Consider the following 12,284-nt stretch of genomic DNA (forward strand, 5'->3'; position numbering starts at 1 on the left):
TTGCAGCCAGAGTTGATGTTTTCAGGAGATGCAGGACTGGCTTCAGGTACGATACGCTTACATAAGCTTCACCAGAGAGGGCATCTGTGAACTCCTGGAGAGGACGCAGGGCATTGTTGATGGATTCAAGGACTTCTATGTCCTGCCAACTGGGGACCAGGTGACGCGTCTTCCTGTCTTCAGAGAGAACCTGAGACAAGGTCTTTCTCTGCTCCAACACCCTCCCGACCATTTTCTGCCTTGAGCCCCATCTTGTTGGACACTCTGTGATCAATGAGTGCTCCGGCAGATGCAACTCTCGCTGGGCCTCACTCAGTGCGGCCTTCTTTTTCAAACTGTGTGAGAAATGGCAAACCAAAGACTTACAAAGTCCTGTTGCCCGATTTATACGGTCTTTCACGGTCTTCTCTTTCAGAGCCTTTTCTGGAAAATAAAATCATTAATTAATTAATAAATGGATGGTTTGGATAATTTTCGGTCATACTCTTACAAATGTGTGTGAAAATACAGTAAGAAACAAATCTAACATATCAAAAACCATTTCACACAATAAAACTCAAACAATTTTAAGACCGAAAAAAGGAATATGCTGAAGCCAAGGCTTATGTTTTGCCTATCCTTTACTGTACAATACAATCTAAAACAAAACCCAGAAAATCTCAAAGAAAGAAAAAAAAGACAAACCAAGCATTCATGCTAAATTAAAATGCTGCATTATTTTACTCTTTGAGACTTTTCTAAATTTGAACAGAGAATTACACAATTTCAAATCATCACTAAGATGATTCCATATGTTTACTCCCAAAACTGAAACACAACAAGAATTAACATGTATTCTTGCTTTACAAACACATAACCCTCTTAAATTATAATGTCCTTCTATTAATTTAAACGTATTTAGAATACAAACAGGCTTTTGCTCCCAACACAAAAACTATTTCTAAAGTTTTACTATAAAATATATCAGCACATTTTAAGGTGCAAGACTTTATGAAATAATGGATTGGTTCAATCAAAACATTATTTGAGTAAGGTACAGTATTGCATTTTTCAAATAGAAAATGTAATAACAATAATTATAGAACTGAGAGAGGTGAGAGAGGGAGACACACTTACCAATCGCAAGATGCAGCCTGTGTCCAAAGCGCTGAAGCCTTGTCCAGTGATTCAGTTCCACAGCTTTTACAACATTGGATCCGTTATCAGTGGTGATGCACGTCTGATCCTCTTCCTTCAGACCCCAGTTGGACAAGGACTCTCTTAGTCCATGCGCAATATTCTCTCCCGTGTGGTCAGCAGGAAAGTATACCGTTTGCAGGCAATGACTCTTCAACTCAAAGTCGTCATCTATGAAGTGCACGGTGAGACTGAGATACGGCTCGGTCGTTCTGCTCGACCACAGATCGGTTGTTGTCGCATAGTACTCGACATTTTTCAGCTCTGTCTCAAGTTTATTCCTACATTGAGTGTACATTTCTGGGATGGCCACTTGACTAAAGTATGTGCGGGAGGGAATAGCATATATTTTATCCAGCGTTCGGATGAGTTTTTTAAACCCTTCGTTGCTCAGAGTGTTAATAGACACCATGTCTTTAGCGAGGTAGTGCGTTATCGAATTAGTTATCTCACGGTGCCTTCGTGAGCCCTTTTCATACGGCGTAACAGCCGCAAATGACTCTGAAACAGTAGCTTGCTTAGCGCTAGACTGGGCTACGGGACGAAACACTGCGTTTCTGGCTGTGCACTCGTCATATACCTGCCTGTGGTGCCTTTTCAAGTGCTGATAAAGGTTTGTTGTGTTGCCTCGGGATGTAGCGACTTTTCCCTGACATGTCGTGCAAAAAACCTGCTTTTGTCCCACATCTGTGGTCCTAAACCCGAAATATGTCCAGACCACTGAAGTGCTGCTTTTTTTCGGGACTAAATTATCGAACGTTTCTTCTGGCGCGGCTGCAGCCATTTTAGAGTGTTGGAAACGTCTTCACACGTGGGCGTTTCACGTGAAGTGTTGTTGTTGGGCGTATACTTAGTTACCTTGGGCCACTTCTGATTGGTTAACAATGGTTGGTACATGTGGAGCACATGTTAAAAAATCGCAGGCTTTGCGATTTGATAATCGCATCATCTCGAATCGCGATTTCGATTTAAAATCGATTAATCGTTCAGCCCTACTACCATGGTCTACATCTGCAACCTCCTCCTTGCTATTAACAGTCGAACTAGGACTGTCACTTACCTCGTCATTGCTACTCACCCTGCTTCTCCTTCTAGGCTGTTGTTCTTTGCCATTGGTGAAATAGAAAATGGTGGGCACTGCAGTGTTTTTCAGGCATCTCCTTCCCTAATAAAAATAATAAACAAAAACACATAAAATAACTTTTTGAGGTCTGTAGATATTCAACTTTCTTTTGAATAATGTTGTTTTAAATGTAAGAGTGCATTATAAAAGACAATAGAGAGCCAACATGTTAACTATGCAGTTAATCCATTCAACAATTATGTGTTTCCAAGATTCAGATTCAAAGGATTTATGTCATATGCTACAGTGTAGGAATGGCAATGAAAATCATCTGTCCCGAGCTCCTCCAACAATGCAACATAGTTATATAAGACATAAAACAATAAAAGAAATTCAAAATTAAATTAAGAATAATAAATTAGTGCAGGCAGAAATCTATATACACATAAATATAATAAGACATATGCAAGAACAGAATGTAAAGATAAATATTGTATAGTAAAATGAACTTAAATCCTTTTTTTTTTACAGTGATAGCTGTTAAAATAAATAAGTTATAAGATGACAACAGATGAATGAATGTTGCTATTAAAATAATGTAAAAAAAGGCAATATAATTCATCTGTTTTTAACATAGAGTATGTGGGGGGAAATGGCAATTCTCTATCTATGATAAAGAGTCTTTGCATAAATTGAAGAGAAATGTGATGGTTTGCAAACAAAATCGATTTCTATGTTTCTATACTTAACTGGCAAAATCTTAATTTGGCCTTTAATCAAAATAACATTACTCATCACTGATGTGCAAGCTGTGCCATAACAATTATTTAGCATTGTATAATGTATAACATGTATTTAATTAGTAACAACAATTTACACTCACAAATGGAACCAAGTTATTTTTATTTTTTTTAAAGGATCTGTACCCATGAGTCCGTGCTGAGGTGATGACTCTGAAAGTGTTCACTGCACAGGCGAGATGAAACGTTGTAGTGTTGTCACGATACCAACATTTTGGTTTTGATACCGATACCAAGTCAAGAATTGCGATTCCGATTCTTTTTCGATACTTTTCTTAAAAAAAGGGAAACAGTCTTAAATATAATCAGGGATGCAAACTCATCAGGTATGAAAAAGGTGACAAGGATCCGAGCCCCCGACCCACGGAATATCGGCTTTAAAATTAGGAATAACAGATGATTTTAGCAGTCAGAACAACTAAAGCAGCAGTGTTACTAAGAACAGAAACGCCAAAGAGTCACATCTAATATAATATTATAAAAGCATTTATTTTAATTGTGTAGCAGTGAGTTTAACATTTTGGCAGCACTGTTGAGCATTTTGAAAATGTATTTTCATGCCTCTGTGCAAGGCTTAGTCTTTCTATCTTTATGGTCAATGGTGTAAAGTAACTAAGTTCATAAACTCAACAAGTACTACTTGGGTACAATTTTGAGATACTTGTACTTTATTTAAGTATTTCAATGTTTCTTTTGCTACTTTGTACTTCTAATCCACTACAGTTCAGAGGTACATGGTGTACTTCTACTCCTCTACAGTTCAGAGGTACATGGTGTACTTCTAATCCACTACAGTTCAGAGGTACATGGTGTACTTTTACTCCACTACATGTATTTAATACCTTTAGTTACTTTAGATGTGGACAAATGATGTGAAATATAACCAAGTGTTGAATCAGACTTTAGTTCCACCTGGAGTAAATCCACCAGCTACCCTGCAGTCTACAAAGTCATTCAGACTAGCTGCACTTCACCAGCTTTGAGAACACTTTCATGATCAATCATTATAAAACACATCATATATTATTCTGAAATGGACCAATCTGCACAATGACTACTTTTACTGTCGCTACTTTTTACTTTTACTGTAACAGAGTATTCCTACATCTGGTGCTTCTAGTACAAGACCTGAGTACTTATACTTTTACTGTCGCTACTTTAACTATATTTTGATGATAATACTTTTGTACTTTTATTTGAGGATCATTTTGAATGCAGGATTGTTCCTACATTCTGGTACTTCTACTTTTACTCAAGTACAAGATATATATTTATACCACCTCCGTTTATACCCTATGAAAAAAACTAATAGAAAACGAAGGCTAAAGCTAACGTTAGCAGATAGTGATGCTAGTTTGCTAGTTAAGTTTGCTCAACGATAATATTGCGACAGAAAAACTTTTCAGTGCACATCATGCTCTGCTGCTCCGACAGGGAGCTCTGCTCTGAACACCTGAACGGCCCGTTCACAGACTTCTGGCGTCTTTTTTGTCAACAAGCCGAGGCGCAGCGGCAGTTTCACTCCCTCTTTCAGCCATACTTCTAGTTTTCTCACATGCTCTGGCAGCTAGCGCGTGGCCGCGTGCACGAGAGAGGGGAGGGACTTAGAGCGTGCTTGAGGAGCGGGACTGCAGGCACGGCTGCAGTGCAGCGAGTGGAAGCAGAGCGCTGAACACACACGGCTCTTATTAAAACGGCGCTTTTCCCCGTCATTCTTAAAGTACCGATACTAATGAAACGGAGGAATCGTACCGTTTTTAACGGCAGGGTATCGCGGTACCTTTCAAGTATCGGTACACCGTGCAACACTAGTTGGGGGTCCATTTATTCCCCCGGATGTTCAGCACCCACTGGTCCAACCTTTACTAGAAAATACATGAAAACCGACCCAAAGACAACAGGAGGGTTAATGCCATATTCACTTAATAACGCATGAACAACTTTTACAAATATTTCTATATAGTCTGTGTTGGTCAATGTAATCTAGGTTGCACATTTCCTGCTGAAATACATGCATGCACTCTTAAAACTACTGGGTTAAAAAATAACCCAATCATAACCCAGCTGCTGAGTCACTATAGGACAGAACACGCGCTGGGTTGTCTTAACCCATACGCTGGGCTGGATCATTTTAACCCATGTGCGGGGTTGTTTATTTGACCCAAGCTAGTGATTGAAATTAACTATATCACTGGGTTAAATAAATATAAACCATACATTGGGTTGTTTATTTGACCCAAGCTAGTGATTGAAATTAACTATATCACTGGGTTAAATAAATATAAACCAGACATTGGGTTGTTTATTTGACCCAAGCTAGTGATTGAAATTAACTATATTGTTGGGCTAAATATAATATAATAATAATGTATAATAGTGTAATGAATTATCTCCAAACACAACGTATATATAAAAATGCATTTATTGATAATTTGAACAGCTTTGGCAAATCGCCAACATCCATTTCCACTACAAAAGAACAATGCATTTTAGCACAATACAAATTCAATATATTTAACTCTTAAATAAATTTAAAAAACACCTTAAAAACAGTGCGAGGGCCTTGAGAAATATCTGTGTGTATTTTAACCATCACTTATGAGTGAACACAATTTTCAGGAACAGTTCTGCGTATTAATTTAACACATGGACCATAAAGACCCAATACATATAAAAGTATAAAACAACATCTACGAACAGTCCTTCAACTTGAAGCTGAACCGTAACAAAACTGTCAATAAACACAACAGAACACAGATGTAAAGCAGCAGGATGTAAACAGAGGAGAACAGTGTGTGTGTGTGTGTGTGTGTGTGTGTGTGTGTGTGTGATTGTTAAAGTGCAACTTTGTTGGTAGAATTAAACTGCCAAAAGCTTTTTCAGGCTCAACACCCTGGGCTTCAAGGTCCCCTCATCCAGGCCCATCAACACTTTCTGGGTGAAGTCGAAAGTGTTGACCAAGTCTTTTGGGTAGCTCAGATGCAGGGCAAAGGTCAGTGCAAAAAGCAGGATGAATGCAGCAGCCAGTGTGGGGAGTTGGATTACTCCGTTACCCTCAATGACAACAGCGATGTTCTCTGGGCAGAAGAGTGTGGTGTCTGTTGACCTGGCACTGATCATGAGAAGTCCGACCGCGATGTCCTCTGTGTCTGGATCATCAGACTGCTCCACCTGATGACAAGAACAGATAAACGTTACCCAAATTGCCTCTCTCAGAAATGTGTTTTCTGAATAATACATCAGTGACATATCACATCAAATAACCGTATGTTTTGTGCATAATGTGGGTTTAAGGAAACGCCTATTAGCATTGCACAACATAATGTTACAGCACCAGAAACATCAGCCTCCAAAATAACCAATCAGTTGACATAAATGCTTTCAACAAAAAAACATTTATAACCTTCATAAGGGTAGGATTCATTTTATCACTGTATTAGACTGTTACTATTAGCTAGTTGTACCTAATAAACTGGCAACTGAATATGTATTTACAGTATAATCTCTCCCTACTACACATACAAAAATATATGGGGAACACTAGAAATTATTTTGTATTGAACACTGATGCTGCAGGAAAGAAAGCCCTCATGATTGTGTATTTTATTAAATCACGTGAGCCCATTTTTTACACTGAAACCTAAAGAGCTTAACTTCAAATAAATCCTAAAGTAGAAATCATATTCAGCACCTCTGAAGTGTTGAAGTAAAGGGAGATTATATTCAACATGTCCATTGTGTACCTTACAACAATTACAATTCTTATGGCAATATTCAAATCTTGGAACTAGAACCTGAATGGGATGTGAGCAACACAAGAGATAATGTTTGATTAACACCTCAGTGACAGAATCAAGCTTCGATGACACCAGGACAGTTCATACTTTTTCAAACTCAATCTATCATTTATTATTATTTTCACTATAAAAATTCAAATAATTGTCTCCCTGCGATAGAGCTCCTGAAACAATGTAACAAGATAAACTATATTTTTGGATGATCTGTCACATACATTGAATACAGTTATTATGCTGACTTACATGCCACAGCCTCAGAAACGTGGTCATCTTCATGCAGATATGCAGGCAGAGCACGGAGGACAGCAGCACGTCGGACATGGACGTCACCTTGCTCCTTGAGTGTGAGAACATATCTTTGTTTTACTTTGGATGCTAAACAGTATAACCACACAACAATTGATATCACAAGAAAGCGTTCTTCCATGACTGCAGAGATTAACATTTTGACAAAGATAATCCACTCTAGTATGAGAATAAAACACCAAGAGGCATAACCGACTCACCTGGAGGTCATAGGAGGCAAATAGCTGATCCAGAACTTCAGTTTCCTTTCCTTGCTATCCAACTCCGCATAGAAGTGGTTCTTCAGGTTGAGGTTCGTTATCCTGTGAAACTCTGCTAAAATATAAAATGACTATTTAATTCACAGTACAATGTATATGTGGACTGAAGGCAGCAGAGATAAACAGAAACATAACATGCTAAATCTGAGTAAACATGTCAAAGTTATCAGTGACAAAGGCACACAAAATAATTATATAGTTGTAATAAATAAAATATTTTCACCTGTGACTCCATTTTCAAGGCAGGTCAGCGTTCCAGGATCTCTCCAACAGGTAGCTCATCATTGATGATCTCATTGCGCCGCAGGGCAAAGGTAGTCTGCATTAACTTTTAAATCAAGGGAATAATAATGTTATAATGTTCAAGTAACTCTACCCTTGTATCAAAGACAGCAGCACAAAGTTTGCATTTTAGTAACCATGTGGAATAAACATGGACGCCTACAAACGGCGGCACTTGCTGGCGGGCATGTCTGAAGATAGACCAACAGCCAATCACATGAAAGCTATGCTTTGCTCCCACAATGCAGTTCGGCTAAGCGTGACCTCACCCCATTGTGTGTAGGGGCCGTAACATCACTCCATTCACTTTGAATGGAGTGACGTTACGCTATGCCAAACTGCATTGTGACAATCAAATCATATGCCAGTACAAGCTCTAGCCAATCAAACCGCGTGCTTGTGTGTCCTGGGCGGGATATTCATGTGAGTGGTTGTTGGTCGAGCTTCAGACAAGCCCGCCGCCGTGTGTGTAGGGGCCCATGGCATGCCACAGTTGCGCCGCTGCGAGGCTTCACTCGCACCCCCCCCCAGCGCGTCACAGTTTCTCCATTGTGAGGCTTACCAGATTGAAGAAGCCATATATCTGCCAGTTGCTTCAGTTTCCTTAAGAGAAAAAACATTGAAGGTTAGCTGGGTTGCAAAGTTTTCACAAAATGATCTGAGAAACACTATTTTCGCACCTAAAATGGCGGCAGGCGGAGCGCTTTTTTTTGTTACAGCATGCATTTCTGTGCATGTTGTATTAACTTAGACTAGAGGCAAAGCGGATTTACGTTCATTTTATCCACTAACGTTATACCATAACCGTGCGTTCTGCATGTTTGTAAAAGCAAGCTAACTTGAAACATTAGACTATTAATCTGTTAAATCCGGCAGCCGTCGGTACCGAGGGGTTCTTGTTCACGAAATTTTGTCTCAGGGCTTCTTAACATTTAAAAACCAAGATAAAATATCAGATTAAAGCTGAAATTCCACATATTATAGAATTATTAATATCATCACTGTGCGATCGTTACCTTTGCTGAGTTACATGTATTTGAAAACGCTGGGGGGTATAAATTACCTTGTAAAATGAATAGTCTAGTGTTTCAAGTTAGCTTGCTTTTACAAACATGCAGAACGCACGGTTATGGTACATTGTAGTGGATCAAATGAACTTAAATCCTCTAAGTTAATAAAACATGCGGTAACAAAAAGAAGAAAGAAAACGCGCCGCCTGCCGCAATTTTAGGTTCGACTTTTCCAGAAAACTATTGCAACACAAACGTTCCACTTTGAGATATAACTTAAAACAATATAAAAATACTGTCTTACACGTAAGTTAAATCGTTTTTCAAGTGAGGCAGATATTAAATGTAGGCTAACTAACAAGAGCTCAAATCAAACTAACACACCATGCGACACAAAGTGCATTAGATGCAGAAATGAATAACACATCATTTAAATACTGTGCAAAGGCAAGACGTAACTCACCAGAGTAGTGCGGCCTAAAAAGGATCACGATTCCGGCAGTGAGAGCACGGTGGGCAAAGTATTCTTAAAAGTTTGAGCGATTTCAACAGAGGCGGAGATAATGGGGCGGACTCTGGTGAAGGATAGAACGTTCGGCACTAGTGATGGGTCGTTCGCGAACGATTCGTTCTTTTTGAACGAATCTTTGAAGTGAACGAGAGAACTGATTCCTCCACAAAAACGATTCGTTCGCGAACGACGAACTTAAAGAACTGGGAAACAGTTCAGAACTGTTTCCTACAGTGTAGCTACTGTAATCAGAGCCTGAGCTACGCACACACACACACACACACACACACAACAACACCAAAAAAAAAACAAAAAAAAAAAAAAAAAAACAAAAAACAAAAACAAAAAACAACACAAAAAAAAAAACACACCAAAAAACAACAAAACAAAAACACACACAAAAAACACACACAAACCAACACACACAACAACAAAACACACACAACACAAAACACACACCACACACACACACACACACCCACACACACACACAACACACACCACACACACACACACACACACACACACCACACACACACACACACAACACACACAGAACGGGACATCCTCCTCAACCTGTCCGCAATAAAGAGGACGGATACCTGAACCGTAGCGTCCAGCTAGCTTAGCGATAAATACACACATCTTTGTATTCTCCTCCCCCTGTCGGCCCTAAAAGCTTCAGATGGTGGATACCTGAGCTCCATAGCGTCCCGCTAATGTGAAAAACACACAGCGTTAGCGGGACATTCTCCTCCCCCTGTCGGCACTAAAAGCTTCAGAGGGCGGATAGCTGGGCTCCGTAGCGTCCAGCTAGCTTAGCCGCTAGCTTAGCAATAAATACACACAGCGTTGTATTCTCCTCCCCCTGTCGGCCCTAAAAGCTTCAGGTGGCGGATACCTGAGCTCCATAGCGTCCCGCTCATGTGAAACACACACACCGCGTTAGCGGGACATTCTCCTCTCCCTGTCGGCCCTAAAAGCTTCAGAGGGCGGATATCTGGGCTCCGTAGCGTCCCACTAGCTTAGCCGCTAGCTAAAGGTAAACATAGATGGGTACATACTATAGAATATGAATAAATCGTCACCGATGTAGAGGATATATTTTTGTATTCACTTTGAACTCGCCCAAATGGAGTTTAATGCTTTTGGATTTAAGCACATAGTCCATGCATGGGTTTGAAAGTATAACGTGCTAGCCTGCTGTAATACATCGTATAGTCAGGCACACATTTATGAGAGATTTAACAATGGCCAATTATATTTCTTAAATAATATGTAGCCTATTCCCAGAGCATAATTCATGGGGCAACAAGGTGAGGTGTAAAATGTGTTTTAATATCATAAATGTTACGCCAGCAAACTTCTTGTACGGACTTCGGCAGTAGTGAAGACTCACTAAGTACAAAGACGAATCGTTCGCGAACGTGCAAATCACCAGATGTCGTTCGCGAACCGGTGAACGAATCAGTGAACGAATCAGTGAACGAATCTTTCAAGTGAACTGAATCAAAAGATTCGTGTCCCCGAAGGGAATCGGAATTCCCATCACTACTCGGCACGTCGGGGAGCACATACTTGATGACGTCAGACCAGCGTCAGACAGATTCATTACAAATGTTTGAGTACTATTACCAATATGTCCCAAAGTGGTTGAACACTGTACACAATAATAAATCAGTTCATAGTCATCAGAACATTTGCGGTGAATTAACTTTTTGAAATGTTTGAGTTAAAACAATCAATTTTCTTTCAGAAGCTTGTAATGTTCGGTCTTACAGTGTGCAAGAACACTGGTGATTCTGTGAAATCACTGGCTGATTAGTGGTTTTGAAAAATCACTGTTGTGGTTGTAGTGGTTTTTCAAAATCACTTACTAGTGATTCAATAAGTTACAGAATTGTATAATTATATAAATATAGGTAAAATATAGTGATAAAATATAGGTTACATATCTTGTGTTGTGAGAAATGACAACAAGATGGTTCCAGAATGATTCAGAAGTGGGAAAATGAATAAAGCAACCTCTGGGTTAAAAATAACCCAGGCAGGTGTTCAACTGCAATTGAAGCCCTAATAACCCCTTTGACCCAGCATGAACAACCCACCAGTGTGTTTACAGTACCCAAATAACCCATAATTATGACCCAGCCAAATCAACCCAGCAATGTGTTTATAGAAATAACCCAGCATTTTTAAGAGTGTGGGCCTACCAAGTTACTGCGTGGCACTTTGGTTTTGATAAAACAGTGTAGTTCCACTATATAAACGTTACATTCATAATCAAATGAGACAATGTGCAAGATAAATAGCTATTTATTGTTATTCTTAATGCTTGTCATTCACACGTTAAGAAAATAAAAATAAGTACCGATACATAGCAGAACAATTGTGGCGATGTTCAGCTTAATAAGCCTTGTTCAACATCATTTCTTTAGCTAATACTATAGCGGGCTGCAGGCGAACCAAGTCCGCGTTTCACTCTATGATTTCGCTGCATTCCTTGATCTCCAGTTATAACGCCGGGCTCCGAAGCTAACGGAGCCGCAGGGGGCTAGCTATGGGATTAATTGGGTCCCCTTTAACATTTGCTCCCGTTCAGCATTATGGGCGTCATAGCCATATACTATAAAAGTCTTACCCAAGGCTGAATCATAAACTAAAATGTATATATACACACATGTATAAAGGGTTACGTCCTTAGCTGGCTAATAAGCTACATCACAAGCTAAGCTACAAGCACACACACACACACACCTGCTAACGGGGTTAACATGTATAATATTATCATTTTACTCACCGAAAAAAGCGTAGACTTCTTGGAAGTTTCTGTTAGTAACAATATTCCCATAATCACCACGAACACGGCTAAGCTAAAGGGTCAAGTACAGTACTATGACTAACTAACGTTGTAGCCTCTATGGTTGTAGCCTAGCAGAGTGGACAAGTTGCTGTTAGCTGACAGTGAGGCATGTACATGTCCATCAAAGTGACCCCGCCCTAATTTATGCAAAAACGTTAAGACCTAATATAAATAAAAGGGTTGTGTTAGAAAACAATTCACTCACAGATTCATAAT

The 12,284-nt window shown here is 39.5% G+C and overlaps 1 long non-coding RNA gene across 1 annotated transcript; it reads right to left on the minus strand.

Moving 5' to 3' along the window:
* Positions 1–7,631: 7,631 nt before the first annotated feature.
* Positions 7,632–9,222, minus strand: LOC117456841 (uncharacterized). The gene is made up of 3 exons (XR_004553284.2): positions 9,158–9,222; positions 8,247–8,287; positions 7,632–7,730 (listed from the first exon to the last, which is right to left on the minus strand). It is a non-coding gene; the product is annotated as an uncharacterized lncRNA (long non-coding RNA).
* Between the last annotated feature and the right edge of the window lie 3,062 nt (positions 9,223–12,284).

This window comes from Pseudochaenichthys georgianus, chromosome 13, assembly GCF_902827115.2.
Source record: "Pseudochaenichthys georgianus chromosome 13, fPseGeo1.2, whole genome shotgun sequence".
Classification (NCBI taxonomy): Eukaryota; Metazoa; Chordata; class Actinopteri; order Perciformes; family Channichthyidae; genus Pseudochaenichthys; species Pseudochaenichthys georgianus.